This window comes from Petaurus breviceps, unplaced genomic scaffold (genome assembly GCF_028583685.1).
Source record: "Petaurus breviceps papuanus isolate PSGF00001 unplaced genomic scaffold, PetGlider_PUasm1.0 470, whole genome shotgun sequence".
NCBI classification, from domain to species: domain Eukaryota; kingdom Metazoa; phylum Chordata; class Mammalia; order Diprotodontia; family Petauridae; genus Petaurus; species Petaurus breviceps.
The window spans coordinates 2,938,795-2,958,936 of record NW_027186350.1 but is presented as its reverse complement, the minus strand read 5'-3'; the positions used below and the strand labels follow the sequence as shown (position 1 = coordinate 2,958,936).

At 38.0% G+C, this 20,142-nt stretch overlaps 1 long non-coding RNA gene across 2 annotated transcripts; it reads left to right on the top strand.

Annotated features, from left to right (window-relative positions):
• Positions 1-4,009: 4,009 nt before the first annotated feature.
• Positions 4,010-15,087, top strand: LOC138171874 (uncharacterized). 2 transcript variants are annotated; one of them, XR_011170990.1, is made up of 5 exons: positions 4,010-5,345; positions 6,549-6,682; positions 6,798-6,913; positions 12,248-12,409; positions 14,984-15,087. It is a non-coding gene; the product is annotated as an uncharacterized lncRNA (long non-coding RNA). The 2 variants fall into 2 exon arrangements; XR_011170991.1 differs by lacking the exon at positions 6,798-6,913 and having other exon boundaries at positions 4,012-5,345.
• The last annotated feature ends 5,055 nt before the right edge of the window (positions 15,088-20,142 follow it).

The following is a 20,142-nucleotide window of genomic DNA, read 5'->3' as shown; positions in this document are numbered from 1 at the left end:
ATCTATCTATCTATCTATCTATCTATCTATCTATCTATCTATCTATCTATCTATCTATCTATCATCTATCTACCTATCTATCTATCGACCTGTCTATGAGGTTTATGAAGAACTTGCCTCACAATAACACTATAGGGTAGGTAAGAAGTATTATTATTTCCATTTTACAGATGAGGCTACTGAGGTTTGCAGACATTGAGTACCTTACTACCAGTCACACAGCTAATGATAGAGACAAGATTTAAACCCAGATTTCTGACTGTAAGTCTATTGTTCTTTCTACAACATCACAAAGTTAAATTCATCAACCTATTGTTTGATACATATACTGGAATCTGAGGCCCTCCTCATGTGATTCCAATTTTCTAGCCTTATTTTAGAGTATTCCCTTTCACATATTCCATGCTCCTATTTCAATGACCTATTGTGTCTCCCCTGATGTTCTCCTGCTCCCTCCTACCTCCATGTGTCTACACCAGTCCCCAAGAAATGGACTTCCCCAATGCCTCTACTTTTTTGATATCTTTCCCATCCTTCAAGCACCACCTCCTCAGTGCCACTAATCTTCCTTCACTTAGCACTCTCTCCTTGACCTCTCAGAGCAATTTGTTTGGCTTACCTCTGAAGTTAATATTTTTCTAATTTGTTTTATAATTATTTGGATAAGTATCTCCTTATTTCTATTATAATCTAATAGATTATAAGCTCCATGAGAGCAAGAGCTGTCTTTTTTTTCTCTCCCAGTTTTGTGATCTCATCTCCTAATAAATGTTTATTGAATTGAATCCACCACCTCACTTTTTAAAATTAAGGTGTTTGTTCACTTCCAGTTCTATGCCACTTTTCCATTTTATTTGTTGACAATAAGCAGCTAATGGCTAAAAAAAAATGACTAGCATTTATATCATGCTTTAAGGTTTGCAAAGAACTTTACATTCCTTTTGGTAATGGATATTGGAATAGAACAGGCTGCAAAAGAGAGAATAGTGGGCCTGGAGTCAGGAAGACTCATCTTCATGAGTTCAAATCTGGCCTCAGACACTTCCTAGTTGTGTGACCCTGGGCAAGTCACTTAACCCTATTTGCCTCAGTTTCCTCATTTCTAAAATGAACTAGAGAAGGAAATGGCAAATCACTCCAGTATCTTTGCCAAGAATGGGGTCATGAAGAGTCAGACATGGACTGAATAACAATAACACAGGAATAGAGGAACAGCACCTAAGGGCATCTGCTGTCCAAATGTTTTAATAGTTTCTACCCAAACCTGCATTAGAGAAAAATTATATTTAGGTAAGATCACTACTGAAGGATAATGTTGGCATAAATATCAAATCAATTCATCTTTGGGGCCATTCATTGTGAAATGTACTGGAGAGTGCAGAAGTAAACTGCTGGGTCTATCGGGGAGGAATTCCCCCCAATTTCTTTCTCTACCTTCTGTATGACCTTTTGCATATGACTCCAAAGGAGGTATGGAGCCTGTGTGGCATGCCTATGCTCCCACGCAATCTGTGTGGGTCAGGCTCCACACTAAACTAGAACCCAGATGCAAAGTACATCAGGAGTTAATGAGCAATAATTATGTGTGTCACAACGTCAGTCTGAAAACTGTTGTTACCATAATCAGGAAGGCTAGGAAATAGATTGTAAGGCAGCAGCCATTACCCCTTGCCCTGACAAGGACACCAGCGTCTCTCCTCTCCACACTGCTGGACTGGTATTTCTAGGCTGGTCTTCATTGTGTACAGTTGAGTACGCTGTCATGAGAAGAGCAAGAGAGTCAGAGAGAATGATGGGAACTTGGTATGGCAAGGCTGTGTAGCCTGGGTAGCTTCTGGGTATTTATCTGTCTAACCTCCTGTATCACTGTATTCAGTCATTTACCCTGTTTCACTGTGTCATGTGTGTCCCTGGAAAGAGTCTTTCTCTTCCAGATGTACTGAAAACTTCTAAAGGACTTGTTAAAGCAAACAATATGCCAAAGTACTTTGGCAGTGTTAAGAATTAAAAAAAACTGTTGACTGGGAAGAAGTACCTTGTAAAGTATTTTGTAAGGGGTTTCATTTGGGTGTTTGTTAGAAAAAGTCTGTTGTATCCAAACAAAATATAACAATAATTTTTTGAAGAGAAAGAAAAATATAAAAAAATCTGGATTTGATAAAACTTTAGAGATTTTTAGATAGGACTATGAGAAGATAAAGAATTTTAAAGGCTCCAATGAAACTCATTCCAAAATTGGTCATATTCTGGAGCACAAAAAATTAATAAACTAACGTAGTAAGGAAAAAGTCTTATATGATTTTTACAGCTCATGATACAATAATATTATGATTAATAAAGTAAATTCTAATTTTAAAATTGCATCCCTAAATTATGAATAAAAATTACATCCTCAAATGAAACAATTGTAGTTGTGTGATTTGTCTTTTGTTCTTGAAGAGGACCATGACATTAGGAAGATGATGCCATGACTTGCAATTGAATTGGATTTAAGTGAGGGAGGACTGTGCAAAGTGACTAGCCTCACTTTCTCCTTCAGAGCCATGTGATTTCAATGGCCAGATATAGATCAAGACAACTGGAGATGGCCCAGAATGAAAAAATAAAACCACCAGGACCATGCAGATTCACAAATAAAATCTATTTAGAAGTCAGATAGTTCCTGTGCTACAAAAAAAAAATCATTAAAATTAGATTTAAGAAAAGACAAGCAATCAGATTGTCCATTAACATAGTCTGATTGTCAAAACCTGGGAGTGGTAGAGGGAGAAGAGGAAGAGAACTATAGATTAATATTAACCAGGAACATTGATGAGAAAAAATTAAACTTTTAAAAATTTATTATGATCAAGTTGTGTTTATACCAGTAATATAAGTATAAGGGTGGGGGTTGACTTAATAAATCAATCTAATTGCCCCACCCCATGTAAAATAATGTATCAAGATACTAAGACCTGATACCTTAACCAGGTGAGAAAATTTCACTGGCTTTAGACTAAGTATGGAAACATTCTTGATCAACTGGAGTAATGTTGCATAGGAAGTCTGTACAGATTGGCCAAGAAAACTTAGATACACCTTGTGAGTTGTCTATAAAATATGGAGCTGGTTCACTTCTGAAAGGTTCATGTGCCTGGCAGTAGGGAGAAGCAACCCTGCTAAACCCTCAGTTAAACCCTGAGAAGGAAGCATTTGAAGGGAAGGTGAGAAGCTACAAAATAGAAGTAAAGGTTGGGAACCACGTGAACTTCAAAGGGTACAGAGAATTTTGGACATTTTTATTAATATGCTAAGAGCTCCCGAGACAATAGCAGCTGGTGGCAATGTCTGTATTATGAGCCAATCTGCTCCAAATTGTACCAGGTTAGTAAAGTAAGATTCAAGGCTCTACAAAGAACCTAGCAGAAAAGCTATAACACGTCTATGGAGAACAACTTGAGGACTACATTAAAATGATTCTTGGAACTCTGTTACTCCTTTGCTATGTATGTGCTCTAAGAGTGAGCCCACTTTACCCTGGGTTCTGTATGTTCCTATGGGAGATTGTGGCCCAGACTTTTGGAAGGATTTTTGCACCAATGTTTTTACTATCCTAATTTAGCAAATGTACCTTTCTTAAAGCTAATTAAGCCTGGCAAACTAATTGCCATCAACTAATAAGGTTTGTGATCTATAGAGTTAGAAAAACACCTCCCTCAAAAAAAAAAACAAAACCTCAGGGATATACCTAGAACCCTGAGGGGTTATAGTAGCTTTATGCTGAGAACTCACCTTGTCAGTTAAGGTGGGAGCTGGGGTAGTTGCCTTAGAACATGGAATATACATAAGATTAAATTAATATTAGTAAAATAACTAGCAAAATAAAATAACATTAAGAGTAAAAATATATGATGTTGATATTCATAAATGCTGAAGAGACCTTTGACAAACTACAAAAGTAATTTCTGTTAAAAAAAAAACACATTAACCATCATATGAATGAAAAAAACTTTTAAAAAAAATTATCAGAACCATTTACCTAAAACCAAGACTTAGCATTATTTTAGCAGAGAAATACTGTAAGTTTTTCTAATAAGATCATGAATGAAACAAGCATGTCCAATGTTATCATAATTATTTAACATTGTACTAGAAATGCTAGCAGCAGCAAGACAAGAAAAAGAACTTAAGAACTAAGCATTACAAAGGAAAGACAAAACTCACATTGACTTGCAGATACTATGAAAGAGTTTTTAAATAAAACTTTAAAATAATCAGGACAATTGTTTCAACAAAGTAAAAGTATATAAAATAAATGTTCCAAAGTTATTAAAATTTCTCTACAGTCTAGACAAAAATTGGGTAGAAGAGAAAGATAAATAGAAGATCTACATAGATATAAGGGAAATACAAAGAGAAAATAAGAGCAGGATTCACTAAATGTGTGAGATCTGGGTGTGTTTGTAAGCATAAAGAAAGGAACCAATGGATAAAAACAATTCCAAAGACATCACGGGATGATGTCCTGACTTGTGCATGAATTGGATTTAAGTGAAGCCTGAAGTAGTAGGTCTCACTCTCAGAGTCACTGGAATCCAGTGGCAAGACAAAAGTCAGGGAGACTGGTGATGGCCTGGCATCTTTCATGTCTGACCAGGCTCTCAGTACTCCACGGCACCTGCTTCAGTCACCTTCATGGCCTGTTGGAACAAATTGTTTTCATCCAACCATTCCTCAGGGTTTTAAGTCTTCAAATGCTTGGGGTAGACATCTCCCTATCCCACTGATAGGTTCAAGACCTCTTAGTTACCTTCAACCTGGTTTATCCCATCTGCCAAGATGGTTTTACTGGACTGTGGCTGCTGTGAACAGCTTCTTGGACCCACAGGTGAAAGTTGGGTGAAAGTGAAAACCAAAGGTGAATGAACAGCCCTGAAAAAAAGGTTCAGCAAGCCTTCACACCAGAGATGCCAGTCCTCCATGAACATCTCATACACTCCAAGGCTACTACCAAACGATAGCCTGAATTGTTTTAGGGAAGCATGAGGTAAGCCCCTCTCTTGAAGAATGAAAAGAAAAGTAAAAGTGGGAGAAGAAGAGAAGAGGAGAAACTGGATGAGAAGAGACTAGAAGTGGAGAGGCTGGAAGAGCTGCTGCTGCATGCAACGGGATAAGTAGTCAGGTGCAGTAAGGGCTCAGATGAGATTAGATGATAAATTGGTATTTTGCCTTGTCAGCAAGCTTCTGTGGTTTCCTCTGCCTCAGTTTAGTAGCATGAACAGGAGTGGAGAAGAGAGATGGCGATGAGAATCCAATGTTGGGTCTAAAAAGAGATCCCCAAGCAGCAAGAGAGTAATGGGGCAAAGGTAGGACATACTGCAAAGGAAAACTACTTGACTAAAGGACTAAGATTTTGAAGGAAAGAGACTGAGCCAGAGGAGGGATGATAGCCTGGGAAACCAAGGAGGGGTGGAGTAACTTGAGCTTGGGTGAGGATAGAAAAATAGGCTTAGGAGGAGTGAGTCACAGGGAGAACTGGAAGGACAGGAGGTTGTGGTCAAATAGAGGAATTTCAAAGTTATGGATTGTGTAGGTGGAATAGTTGTGGGTGATAAGATCAAAGGTATAGCTAGCCCTGTGTGTGACTGAGGTAGAGTGAAGGTGTAGCCCATAAGAGTTGAGGAAGTTGATAAACTGGGAAGCAAGGATATTTAAAGGGATATCAACATGTAAATTGAGGCTCAAGTGTAACTAAGGGTAAATCTTGAAGTAGAGACAAAGAGTATGAGACAGGTATTGAATTCTTTTGGAAAAAAAGGCAGGGAGGAGAATATTCTAGAGAAAAAGTAAATAGTCATCATAATTTGGAAAAAATTAAAGGGAGAAACACATATGTCTATATACACACATATATATATATACACATATGTGTGTATATAGAGAGAGATAGATGCACAATGCATACATATGTAACACATATTTATTATATATGTATATACATGTATATATAGCACATACATTCTACATTATAGGCACGTACACATTCTATGTAGTGTATATGTTATTATATGCTATATGTGTATACAGACATTATATATAATGTATACGTGTGTGTTTTTGTTGTTTAGTCATGTTCAATTCTTTATGATCCCATTTTTAGGTTTTCTTAGCAAAGATACTGGAGTGATTTCTCCTTTCCTTCTCCAGATCATTTTACAGATGAGGAAAGTAAGGCAAATAGGGTTAAGTGACCTGCCCAGGGTCACATAGCTAGTAAGAGTCTGAGGTCAGATTTGAACTCAGGAAGATGAGTTTTCTTGACTGTAGGCCCAGGGCTCTATCCACTGTACCACCTAGCTGTGTGTGTTTGTGCATACATGTATATATAAGTATATACATACATGTATATGCACACAACATATTACTTATAATATTAACATATAACATGCTTATGTTATACCATTGCTATGAATTATTTTATATTAATTGAATATGTTAATATAATATTGCATTATATGTGTGTATATATCTATATGGATCAGTGATTCTCAAACTTTCTTTTTGCTCAGTATGAGGATTGCTGAATGTTTAAATTGGCAACACTACTGGAGAATGGGGGACTTGCACATGTCTAGTTTCCCTTCAATAGGAGCAGCTGTTTTTGTTGAGTTCTTTGCTAGTTCAAGGTCTGATGCATTTCAAGGTAAGCAAGAACATAAAAAGGTCAAGTTTTATTTGTGTTGTGAATACCATACTTATAGAAGTTGGGAAAATAAAACTTACATTAAACAAGATTATTTATAAATTTTCTTTTATAGGCAATATCATCCAAAATTTCCATGGAATATTAGTGTACTGCTGCACCAGCCTTTGACAACCACTCATTTAGCTAGAGTGAACCTCAAATGGAATGGAAAGGGAACCATGAGAAAAGGTACATGGAAAGAATGACCAGGAATTCAATGTTTTTAGGAGAGAGCCAGGTTTCTGTGACTTCAAGGAGATGGAAAGAATATGAGAAGAAACGGTCTAATATGAAGGGTAGTTTGTTAATAATAGAACAAGAATTCCATAGATAACAATGGAAAGAGAGAGTAAAGTTGGATAGGGACCCAATATGAATAAACATGACATGGATAGGTATGAGGGAGCTGGAAGTCATGGGCAAGGAGGAGAGCTTTGTTCTTGTGTTGCAGAAACACAAAAATTCTGATTCGTATTGGTTATACCCTTTCTAGTAATAATGAAAATGTTAATTTGATAATTATTGCTGAGTAAGAGCTTGAAAGGGAAGATACATGCTGGGGGAAGTGCAAGTGGTGTCCTCAAGGGATGAAATTCAGTCTGGGGAATGGATAGATATAGAATGGATATAAAGTTTCACTTACTTTCCAATCAACTCCTAGGCCAACTCTGCCCCAACAAAATGGATTAAGTGAGGAGGGGGTAAGAGGACAGGTTCTCTGGAGGCCCAAATGATCAGAGGGTCCTTCCTTACTCCTAGCGGTGAGAAAGAAAGGATATGAGTTGAGGGTAGGAATAGTCAATTAACAAGCATATGTTAAGCATTTACTGTGTGCCCATGCACTATGCCAAGCACTGAGGACACAAAGAAAGGTTAAAAAACCCAACCCCCACCAAAAAACCCAGTCCATGCCCCCCCAAGAAGCTCACATTCTAATGAGGGAGACAACATGCACACAACTATATACAAACAAGATATAGACAGGCTAAATTGGAAGTAATAACAAAGGGGAAGTACTAGCATTAAGGGGGACCAGCAAGCATTTCTTGCAAGTGACAAGATGTTGGGCTCTGATGTCATGGTGGGATTGCTATTGGATCTCAAAATTAGATCTGGTTCTTGTAAGTCCAAAGCTTGGGACTCTTGGGCTACAATTTACATATAGAAATATTAGGTATAGTAATAAATTAGAAAAAGGAATCAAAGAAATAAACAGGCAAAGAAGCTAAAATAGTTTTATTTGAGTATACTATGATGGCTTACTTAGACTAAACAAATGAATGAGCAAAAATGGCTTTAACAAATATTTGGATATGTGGCCAAAAATAGAAAAACTGACATACATTTCATATCATATACCATAAATAAATTCTCAATGTATCCATTATCTATCTACCTACCTATCAAAGTAAAAAATCATAAAAGATTTTAAAAAATTAATATAATATCTTAGCTATGGAGAGGTAGAATGTTGTTAATTATTCAACAAATATAAGAAATTATGAGTGAAAATAAATTAATTCAGTTATATAAATAGTTTTTATATAAAAAAAAACAAGGGGGAGAAACAGGACTTCTGTGGGGCTCTAGCTTCTACCTCCCCCAATTCATGTAAAAGGGGACTCTGAACAAACTTTGGAGCTACAAAACCCACAAAATGCCACAGAGAAGCTAACCTCCCACTGAGGACAGCCTGGCAGTCTGGCAGGAATCAGCCAGCACAGCAATCTGGTAGCCGAGCCCAGCCCCACTGGAGCCAGAGGTTTTAGCACCGGGGGGGCCTCACCAACCACCGGGTAGAGGGACTTCAGATCACCAGCTCCGTGGCAGTTTCCAGAATTATCAACACAAAGATGCTAAGGACAAAGTGAGAGGTCAGTGCAGTGTGGATTTTGGGATCTGGTAGTTGGGAGTGCCGTTGGCCTTTGCCCCCTGGATGAGAAGCTGCTGAGGCACCGTGGCCATGCAGCTGCCCCCACATGGCAACTTCAGCTCCTGGCCTGCAGAGTGTAGGGGGACCAAGAAACCAGTCTGAGGGGTAATCGCTCTTGCATTAACCTGCTTGGATCTGGATTGTGGTCTAGGGTGGAGGTCCTAGGGTGTGCAACCAGCTTGCCAGAGCTTGTGGAGGCTTCAGAGAGGGCACCCAACTAATACCTTCAGCAGCTGAGAAAACCCCAGTGCTTGGAACGAAGCTCCCCTGTCTGGTGGCAGAGTCCTACTGTGGCAAAAAGCCCAGGGGTCAAGTGATTGAGTGGCAACATTGAGTGGCAAAGGAAGCAAAATAAACAGAGCAACCCAACTTTACACTCCTATTTTGGCAACAAAAAGGAAAGCATGGAACAGGAGGAAGAGAGTGAAGTCAGAACTCCTGCACCAAAAGCTCCAAAGAAAAATATGTTCTGGTTACAGGCCATAGAGGACCTTAAGAAGCAAATAACAGAAGTGGAGGAAAAATTGGGAAAAGAAATGAGAACCATGCAAGAAAATTATGAAATGAGAGTCAACAGCCTGACTGAGGGAAATAACACCTTAAAAAATAGACTAACTCAAATGGCAGAGTCTCAAAAGGGCAATGAGGAGAAGAATGCCTTAAAAAGCCAAATTTGCCAGATGGAAAAAGAATCTCAAAAACTCACTGAAGAGAATCATTCCTTCAGAATTAGATTGGAGCAAATGAAAGCTAGTGACTTTATGAGAAATCAAGATGCTGTTAAACAGATCCAAACAAATGAAAGAATAGATGACAATGTGAAATATCTCATGGGAAAAACCACTGACCTGGAAAATAGATCCAGGAGAGGTAATTTAAAAATTATTGAACTACCTGAAAGCCATGATCAAAGAAAGAACCTAGGAGTCATCCTCCAAGAAATTCTCAAGGAAAACTGCCCTGATGTTTTAGATCCAGAGGGAAAAATAGAGGTTGAAAGAATCCACCAATCACCTCCTAAAAAAGATCCTGAAAAGAAAACTCCTAGGAATATTATAGCCAGGTTCTGGAATTCCCAGATTATGGAGAGAATATTACAAGCAGCCAGGAAGAAACAATTTGAATATTGTGGAAACAAAATCAAGATAACACAGGATTGTGACAGCTTCTACACTGAGGGATCAAAGGGCTTGCCATATAATATTCCAGAAGTCAAAGGAGCTGGGATTAAAACCAAGAATCACCTGCCCAGCAAAACTGAGTATCATGTTGCAGGGGAAATTCAGTGGAATAGAGGACTTTCAAGCATTCTTGAGGAAAAAACCAAAGTTGAATAGAAAATTTGACATTCAGATACAAGAAGCAAGAGAAGCATGAGAAGGTAAACAGGGAAAAGAAATCATAAGGAACTTATCAAAGTTGAACTATTTATATTTCTACATGGAAAAATGATAATTGTAACTGATGAAACTTTTCTCAGTATGAAAATCATTGAAGGGAATAGAAATATATATATGTGTCTATATAGAAGGGTATATGGGTTTATGAATACATATGTGAATATGTGTATATATGTTTACAGGTATACATAGATAGAGGGCACAGGACCAATTTAATAGGAAAGGATGATCCTTAAAAGGTGAAATTAAGATGTGAGAGAGGAATATAATGAGAGGAGATGGAGAAAGACAGAATGGGGTAAACTATCTTATATAGAAGAGGCAAGGGAAAATGGTTACAATGGAGGGGAAGAACAGGAAGGCAAAAAGGAATGGGTCAACCTTATTCTCATTGAATTTGGCTGAGGGAGGGAATGACATACACACTAAATAAGGTAGCTCACCCTACAGGAGAGTAGGGGGGAAGGGGATGAGAGGGGGGATGATGAAAGGGAGGGAAAGCTGGGGGGGAGGGAAGTTGGAAACACCCACTTTTGAAAAGGGACAAGATCAAAGTAGAGAATAGAACAAGTGGGAGGTGGGATAGGAGGGAGGGAAATATAGTCAGTCTTTTACCATATACCTTCTATGGTAATGTTTTGAATAGCTACACATGTACATATACTGAATTGCTTATCTTCCCAGTAAGGGTGGGTGACAAGGGAGGAAGGGAATGAATCTGGAATTAAAAGTTTTAAAATCAAATGTTTGAAAATATATATATGCTATTGTTAATACTATTTTACATGTAATTGAGAAATAAGATATACAGGCACTGGGGCATAGAGATCCACCATGCCCTACTGGAAAAGTCAAAGGGGGTATGAGAGAAGATATGGGAGAGAGCAGATTGGAGGAGAGGATATCCTGTAGGACTGCTATTTTGGGGTGGTGGGTAGGGGAAAAAGGGGGAGAAAATTTTTAACTCAAAATCTGGTGGAAATGAATGATGTGAGCCAGAAGTTAATAAAACATTAAAAAAAAAAAAAAACAATGGGAGAGCGGCTAGGTGGCGCAGTGAATAGAGCACTGGCCCTGGAATCAGGACTTGAGTTCAAATCCTGATTCAGACACTTGACACACTAGCCATGTGACTTTCAGCAAATCACTTAATCCCAATTGCCCTGCAAAACAAACAAACAAACAAACAAACAAAACAATGGGAGAAACAGATTGAAAAAGTACTTTTGATACAAACATTTCTGGTGAAAGTTTAAAATCACAAATCTACAAGAATAGATAATATCCAGTCTTTGGTAAATAAGTGGTTAAAGGATATGATCAGATGGATCTTGAAAAAAATTATCAGTAACTGAAAAATTGTTCAAATTATCTAATAATTAGTGAAATTCAAATTACAGTTATTATGAGATACCATCCCTATTAAATTGGAAAATATAATTTAAAACAATAAAATTCCATACTGTTAGATTAATGAAAAGAAAAATTATGAAGTTTCCAGAGTTATGAAACTTTTCTATAGTACAATCTTTTTGGAAAGCAGCATGGCATTATATAAATACACACATACATACATATAGAAGAATATTTTGTTTTTTGTTCTAAGTCATTTTCAGTTATGTCCAACTCTTTGTGACCCCTTTGAAGGTTTTCTTAGCAAAAATACTGGAGTGGTTTGCCATTTTCTTCTCCAGCTCATTTTACAGATGAGGAAATTGAGGCAAACAAAATTAAGTGACTTGCCCAGGGTCACACAGTTGTTAAGTGCCTATGGGCAGATTTGAACTCAGGTCTTCCTGACTCCAACCCCAGCTCTCTATACACTAATAATGTGGCCACCTAGCTACCCCATACATGCATATAAATATATGTAATTTATATGCCTAGATATATAGATCTATATTTACATATTGACATATGTATCTATATAGAGATACAATGGAAAACCACTTAGGATTGTGCTTGACCCCCTCCACCCAAACCTTTATTCTTAATATCACAGTGAGCCTTCTGGGATTGTTCTTGGTTTCCTCTACCCATCTACCTATATTCCATGAAAGCTGGGAATGGAATTTTAGAATAGAATGAGCCCTTGTAATTGATCAGGAGAGCTATATAGGTCCCAGAGGATATCTGAGAACAAAATGAGAGACTCCTGATACATGGGCATACTTTTTTTTCTTTTTGCAGGGGAGAGGGTAGGGCATTTGGAGTTAAGTGACTTGCCCAAAATCACATGGCTAGTAAGTGCTAAGTGTCTGAAGCTGAATTTGAACTCAGGTCCTCCTGACTCCAGGGCCAGTGCTCTATTCATTGCTCCACCTAGCTGCTCCTTGGACATACTTTCAAGAGGTAAGAATCAAGAAAAGGAGAAACTTTTGAGTAGGTACTTTTTCTTCACAGCCACAAAACTGGATATAGGGAAAGCCTGAGTCCGAGACCACAAAGATCAGAACAAATTTAGAAAAGATAAGCTCAGAAAGGGATATGAAAGGAAACATGGCAATGTTATAACTATCTTGTTAAAGGTAATATAGATGAAAAAATTTTGAAATCTTCAAATAATAGTTTACATTTTCTCATGCAATCTTTTGAAATTCTTGCTCACATGTACCCCATTCCTTTATCTAAGGAGCAGGAATGAAATTGGGACATAAAGTGGGACAGGAGTATATATGTATTTGAATGTTTTTGTTGAACTCAACTACATTTGTAAATATTTGTTTGCCCTCTGGGGTAGCCTCCTAATTCACACTTATGAGAGAGATTTCCAAGAGAACCCTGGGTGCAGGGTAATCCGTGAGCCTATACTTTTACAAGTAGCTTATGAATCCCCAGTGGGGTGTTCACATTTCACAGTAAAGCAATGGTGTAATTAGCAACAGCATTTACTGAAATGGTATAGTAAGAGTAGCTGTAACAAAACATTCCCCTATAAACTTGGGATGTATACTCCCACAAATACAATTGGCATTAGTGGGAAGAGTCAACTTTGGGCTTTGTGTACTACTAAAACCTCCTCACCCTAGAAGTTCATTTCACCTCAAAGGCATCTAGGTGGTACAGTAGATAGAGTGCTAAGCCAAATACTTTATCCATTCCATAGTAATTTTGAATGGAATTTTTAAAAATCTCATCTTGTTGATGGGCTTTATTAGTGATATACAAAAAGGCTGCTGATTTATGTTATTTTATTTTATAGCCTGCAACTTTTATGAGTTCATTGTCTCAAATCATTTTTAGTTGACTTTTTAGGATTCTCCAGGTAGACCTTCATATCATCTGCAAGAAATTACAGTCTTGTTTCCTCTTTGCCTATATTTATTCCTTATATTTATTTTCCTATTTTTATTCTAATAGCTAGCATTTCTAGCACTATGTTAAGCAGTAGAGGTGACAATAAGCATCATTTCTTTATTCTTTATATTACTGGAAAGATTGCTAACCTTTCTCCATTATATATAATGTTTGTTTTTTTTATTAAGATAGATAGTACATACCAAAATAAGGAAAAGTCCATGTATTACACTTTCTAATTTTTTTAAATCATAAATTGTTGTTGAATTCTGTCAAAAGCATAATCACAATCTATTGATAAAAACGTGTTTTGTTACTTATTAATATGGTCTCTTATGTTTTTAATTTTCCTTATCTTGAACCAATTCTATATTCCTATCATAAATCCAATTTATTTATAATGTTAATTAGGATATTGTTCTTTGAATGTTTAATAGCATTTACTTGTAAACTCATTTGGTCCTGAATTTTTTTGGGGGTGGGGAGTTCATTTATAGTTTGTTAAATTACTTTTTTCTAATATTGAGTTATTTAGACAATAAATTTCTTAATGTTTTATATTTTTGTAAGTATTCATCCATTTCGGCTAAGCTATCAAAGACTTTCCCAAGACAATCCCTCCAATTCCCCATTGAAGGGGAGATAATCTATCATACATTGGAGTGGGCCTCAGGGGACTGGTGATTGGATTGGAGGAAACTTTATACATGCCTCACCCCTCCATTTGCCTGGTCTCAGGACTATAAAATAATAGTCCTTGCCTCAACCACCAGGCAGACCACTGGAGGTATACTTCTGCCCTTTCAAATGGATTATCAAATCAATATTGCCATTGCTTCTGTGAAGATAAACCCTTTGATTCTGAGCTACAAACTGCCAAGCCTAAAGATCCCTTCCCTGATCACCCGTTTTTATTCCATCATTCCATCCAACCATTCTTGTCAATCTTATTCTTCTTGGGATTCCTATGCAACTCTGTATGCCCTCTAGAAACCCCTTTCTATCATTTATTAACTGCTTTTCATTTTTAGATCTGTTCCTTCCCTTAGAAGTTACTTTATATATGTGTGTGTGTGTGTATGTATATATATATATTTTTTTTTCATTTATCTATATGGGCCCATGTTGCTTCCTCCCGATATAAAGTAAGCTCACTGCATTGCTTTTTCTCTGCAAAACTCTGCACCTTGTATAGTTACTGGTACATAGTGGACACTTAATAACACTTCTTTATTCAAGTGGGATTGAATTTGTAAATATGTCTCTACTTACATCTCTACTTGATGAATCCTACCCTAACTGTACTTGACTTCCTTCTTTCATCTTTTGATCCAGAAGCCACAGCCCCAGGTTCCTACAAGGTCTCCAAATGGTATGAACAGTAGTTGTACTAGTGCCTGTCCTGGGGGGGGGGGGGGGGGGGGGGGGCACATGGGCTAGCTACATGGGCCACCCTCACAGTCCTAGTATTGAGGAGACCATGACAGAAGTACTATTAGTAAAGATAAACTGTGGGGACCTGAAGGGTGAGGAAAGGACTTTAAAGATGAAGACACAAGGATGAAAACAATTTCTTAAAAGAGTATAATATCATGTCATTAATAAGATAAATTTATCTATATTTTCTAGGTGATCCTTCTATCCAAGAGGTGCGCTCCCACAACTTTAGACTCCATCAGGAGACTGAGGAAAATGTAAGACCTTCTGGATTAAACCCACTGTTGTTTAATTGTTTCAGTTGTGGCTGACTCTTCTTGACCCCATTTGGGGTTTTCTTGGCAGAGATATTGAAGTGGTTTTCCAATTCCTTCTCCAACTCATTTACAGATAATGAAACTGGGGCAAACAGGGTTAAGTGACTTTCCCAGGGTCACACAGCTAGTAAATGTTTGAGGCTAGATTTGAAATCAGGAATATGAATCATTCTGACTCCAGGCCCAGTGCTCTATCTACTGCACCATTTAGCTGCCCCTTCTAGAGTCAGTTTCAAAGTCTAAACAGTCATAGAGACAAAAATTCTCAGATCTCTTTACCCAGATATAACCTCTCTCCTGATCTCCAGTCTAGCACCTCCAATTGCCTATTAGATATCTCAGATTGGATGTTCCATAGATATCTTAAACTTAACATGTCCAAAACTAAACTCATTATTTCTCTCCACCCCCCTAGCCATCTCTCTGCCATCCCCAGGGCTTCTTAACTTCTCTATTACTTTTGAGGGTACTTCTATCTTCTTAATCATCTAGACTTACAACCTAGGTATTATCCTCAACTTCTCACTCTCTTATTCTCCCTCCCCCCAATAATCAATCAATCAATAAACATTTATTAGGTACCTACTTTATGCCAGGCAGTGCTGGGGACACAAAAAGAGGCAAAAGATAGTCCCCATATATGTATGTATAAATATATACAAAGACAAAATTTTAAATAATTAACAGAGAGAAGTCATTAGAATTAAGAGGCATTAGTGGGGCAGGTAGGTGGCAAGTGAATATAGCACAGTTCCTGGAGTCAGGAGGACCTGAGTTCAAATGTGACCTCAGACAATTAACACTTACTAGCCGTGTGATCTTGGACAAGTCGCTTAACCCCAATTGCCCTGCCCGCCCCCCTCCAAAAAAAAAAAAAGAGAGAGGCATTAGGTAAGGTTTCCTGTAAAAAAAAAGGGGGGGGAGGCGGGGGATTTCAGTTGGGTCACAAAGTAAATCAGGGAGGTCAGTAGGTACAGTTTGGGAGAGAGAGGGCTCCAAGTGTGGAGGACAATCAGACATAAAAATGCCTGTAACTGAGAGACTGAATATATTGTTGGTGTAACAGCCAAGAGGCCAATGTTATTGGATTGAAGCATACATGGCAGGAGTAAGATATAAAAAGACTGGAAAGGTAAGAGGGGTTATGAAAGGCATGAATGCTTTTGCATTAGAATAAAGGATTTTATAGTTTATAGGGAGCCACTGGAGTTTATTGATTTGGGGGGGATGACAAGATCTGGCCTGTGCTTTAGGAAAATCACTTTGGTGGCTGAAAGAAGGATAGCTTGAATGGGGAGAAACTTGAGGGAGGAAGATCCACCAGCAGCCTATGACAATAGTCTAGGCATAAGGTGACCAGGGTTTGTTCCAGAGTGCTCCAGCAGCATCTGAGGATCAAAAGATGTAGTCAAGGTAAATCAGCAGGCCTTGGCAGCAGTTTGGATATGGGGATGAGAGGTAGCAAGGAGTGGAGGATGACTCCTAGATTTTGAACCTCAGGGATTGTGAGGCTGGTGCTGCCCTCTACAGTAAAAGTGAAGGTAGAAAGTCAGGAGGGTTTGGGGGAGAAAATAACCGGTTGCTAGCTAGGCCTGTGACTTTTATCTTCTTTAACATTTAAAACATATGCTTCCTTCTCTCTTCTTATCACATCACACCTGCACAATTTCAGTAGCCTATTTTTTGGTTCCCTGCCACAAGTCTCTTCCCATTCCACTTCTTCCTCCACTTAGTCACCATAGTGGTCTTACTAAAAGCACCTGTATGATCATTTCATGGCCTAACTCAGTAAACTCCAATAGTACTCGATCACCTCCATTGATAAGAAATCTACTGTTTGGCAACCACCTACCAAATCTACCATCAAATATGAAATGTTCTGTTTGACTTTTAAAGTCTTCCATAACCTCTTTCCTCCCCCCACTTTGTTAACCTTTCCAGGTCTTTTACATCTTCCTTCCTTCCATCAACTTTGCCCTCCAGTGACACTGGTCTCTTTGCTGGACCCAGAAAGCAGCCAGGTGGCAAAGTGGATAGTGTGCTGTATCTGGGATCAGGAAGCCCTTAGTTCAATCCATACTCATACATTTATCAGCTATGTGAACCCTGGGCAAGCCAATTAACCTCTCTAACTCAATTTCCTTAGGTATAAAAAGAGAATATAATAAATAGCACCTGTCTAGAAGGATTATTGTGAGGACCAAGTGGGTAACATGTGTAAAGTGCTTTGCAAACCTTAAAGATATACATAAATCTATATATGTATATATGTATGTGTATACATACATGCATGTATCTATGTATGCATATGTGTATATACATATGTATATGTGCGTATATACATGTATATGTGTATATACATATGTGTGTATGTGTATATATGTGTGTGTATATGTTACTTAGCTTTAGCTACCCAGTGACCCTAGCTTCCTTACTATTCCTTGGACACAACACTTCTGACTGACTGTCCTTTATGCCTAAAGCTCCCTCCCTATTGGGAGTTCTTAAGTGGATTGGGACATGAGGGGAAGTGGGGAGTCAAAGAAAATTCAGGGTTTTCAATTTCCCAGAGTCTCTAGGGAGATTTTTGTTACCATCCAATAAATACAGGGAGTTAAAAGTAGGAATGAAGGATAAGCTCAGTTTGAGACTTCTTGAATTATAGGTGCTAGTGGAGACGTCCACCAGGTAGTTGAAAATGTGCAACTGTGTTTCTGGGAAAAGTTTGGGCATATACATAGAGATTTGTATATGCACATAAAGGGTGTAAATGAAGTCATGAAAGTTAATAAGTTCAAACTAGAGAATATTAATAAGAAATATTTGAAGACTATGGACAAAGCCTTTGTGAATCCACACAAAATAGTTGTTTCTTTTAAAGGAAGAAAAGTCAATAAAGGAGACAGAATAGGGAAATGTGTTGAAAACTAGGAAAACTAGGAAAGTGCAATGTTTCACCAAAAGTCAAGAGAGCATGCAGAAATTGATGGTGGTTCATAGTGTCAAATACTGCAAATTGGACAAGGAAGATGAGAATCAAGAAAAGATCTGGTGATTAGAAAATGACCTTGGAGAAAGCAATTTAAGTAAAGTGATGAGAAGAGCATCCAGTTGTCATGTGGTTGTATGAGTGGGTGGTAAAACATGGAAGGAAGGAACATTTCCTGGCACAAGGGAAAGATCAATGTATTTGGAGTCATGAGTCTCTGTGACCTCTCTCAAATCATTTAACTGTTTTGGGACTCAGTTTCCTCCTCTATAGATTGACTACAGGTTGATATTTAAGACAGTTTTTTCTCCACTTATTTATGGAAAAAAGGGAGCCAGAGGAGAAGGAGGGAATTTGCAAGTGGGAGAAGAAGGGATTGATGGATCACGATGTTGAAGGAGGTGAAAGTGGATGGAGTACTTTGAAAATCTGAAAGCACCATTATACATTTGAATTATTATTAAATTTATAATTTACAGTAATATTTTACATAGGGTCATGGATTTAGATTTAGAATATAATTTAAAGAGTTTTTACATCTCCTTTCATAGATGAGGAAACTGATTCTTAGGTAGTTTAAGAGAGTCATTTGAACCCAGGTTGTCTGACTCTAAAGCCTGTGTCCTTTTTTGTTATAATGTGTTGCTTCTAAATGTTCTTTTCATACTGAAAGTCTCTTCCCTTTCCCTTCTGCCCTCTCTATTCTCTATGCCTTTGCTTGCTTATCCTGACTACAATTGTTGTGAATGAACTAATACTTACAAAGTGCTTAATTCAGTGTCTGGCATATAGCAAGTGCTTAATAAATGCTTCTTCCCTTCCCTGCCTTCCAAGCTTTTAATTGGTTTCTCCTCCACCCCCATCTCCACCTACCTGTTAAATGAATCCTTCTATTCCTTCTAAGCAAACTCAGGTTCCCCCAGGAAGTTCTGATGGCTACAGCTGGGAATGATCTCTCCCCCCAGACTTCCAATCCAAGTTTCGATGACCATTTGTTTCTACTTAAATACTAGGGGATGTTCTTTTTCAGAAAAACACTTATTTTAAGTTGGCACCATGAGCAAAAATGTAAGTAGGTCAAGGAGGTTGGGCTAGAAACCTTCAGTACTTGATCTCTGTGTCACCTTCCAGATGGTATTCCAAACCCCAAGTTGCCAAACCAAATCCCTTTGCACAAGCACCTTCTGGACCTCACCTAAATTTTACCCCTCTGCACTTGCACAGATAGGAGTTGCCTGCCTGGGTCTCTTGGTTCCCAACCACTTACCTATCCTCAGTTCAGTTCATTTCCTCTCTGATATGAAATACGAAAATTCCTAATAAAGCATTACCTACATGACTTGGTTTGCCCCCATCCCATAAAAAACAATTCATAGGTACAAAAGGATTATACAGTCACATTATAGATGAGCATATATTTATATATATATTTTTAATTTGAAGGATTTCTTCTTCCTCTATAATATATTCTGGTGGTCTTTTTTTAAAATTTATTTTATTTTTGATTTATGGAATAAAATAAGCATTCCATGACATAGTGATGGAATCCTAATAAAGCTGCCCTAAGCTCCAATATTCTAACTTCCTTATAGGCCCCACTGAAGAACAGGCCCACTGTCCCTACCTAGCCACTCACCACCCCCCACACTCAATATCCTAACTTTTTCATATATGCCTCACTGCTCACTAGAACAACAGGCATGTCCATGAACTCATATTTCTCACAGAACAGCAGTCATATCATGTGATGGGATCCCAGCCACTGCCTCTACTAGCCACTGCCTCCAGACCCCTTCCTCATATTTTCCACAGAAACAGTAGATGTGTCCATGCACTCAACCACAACCACATCCATCTAGTCTCAGACAGGACCACAATACTGAGCCAATCAGAAAGTAGCACCACCAGGATGCCCAGGCAGGATGTGGACCCCAAAACAATAAGAAGGGACTTTTTCCTAAATAGGCACCTGCACAGTAATAGCAAAAGTTGTCTTTTAGATGAACTTGTGACATAGAGAGGCTTATTATAATATCATAATCATA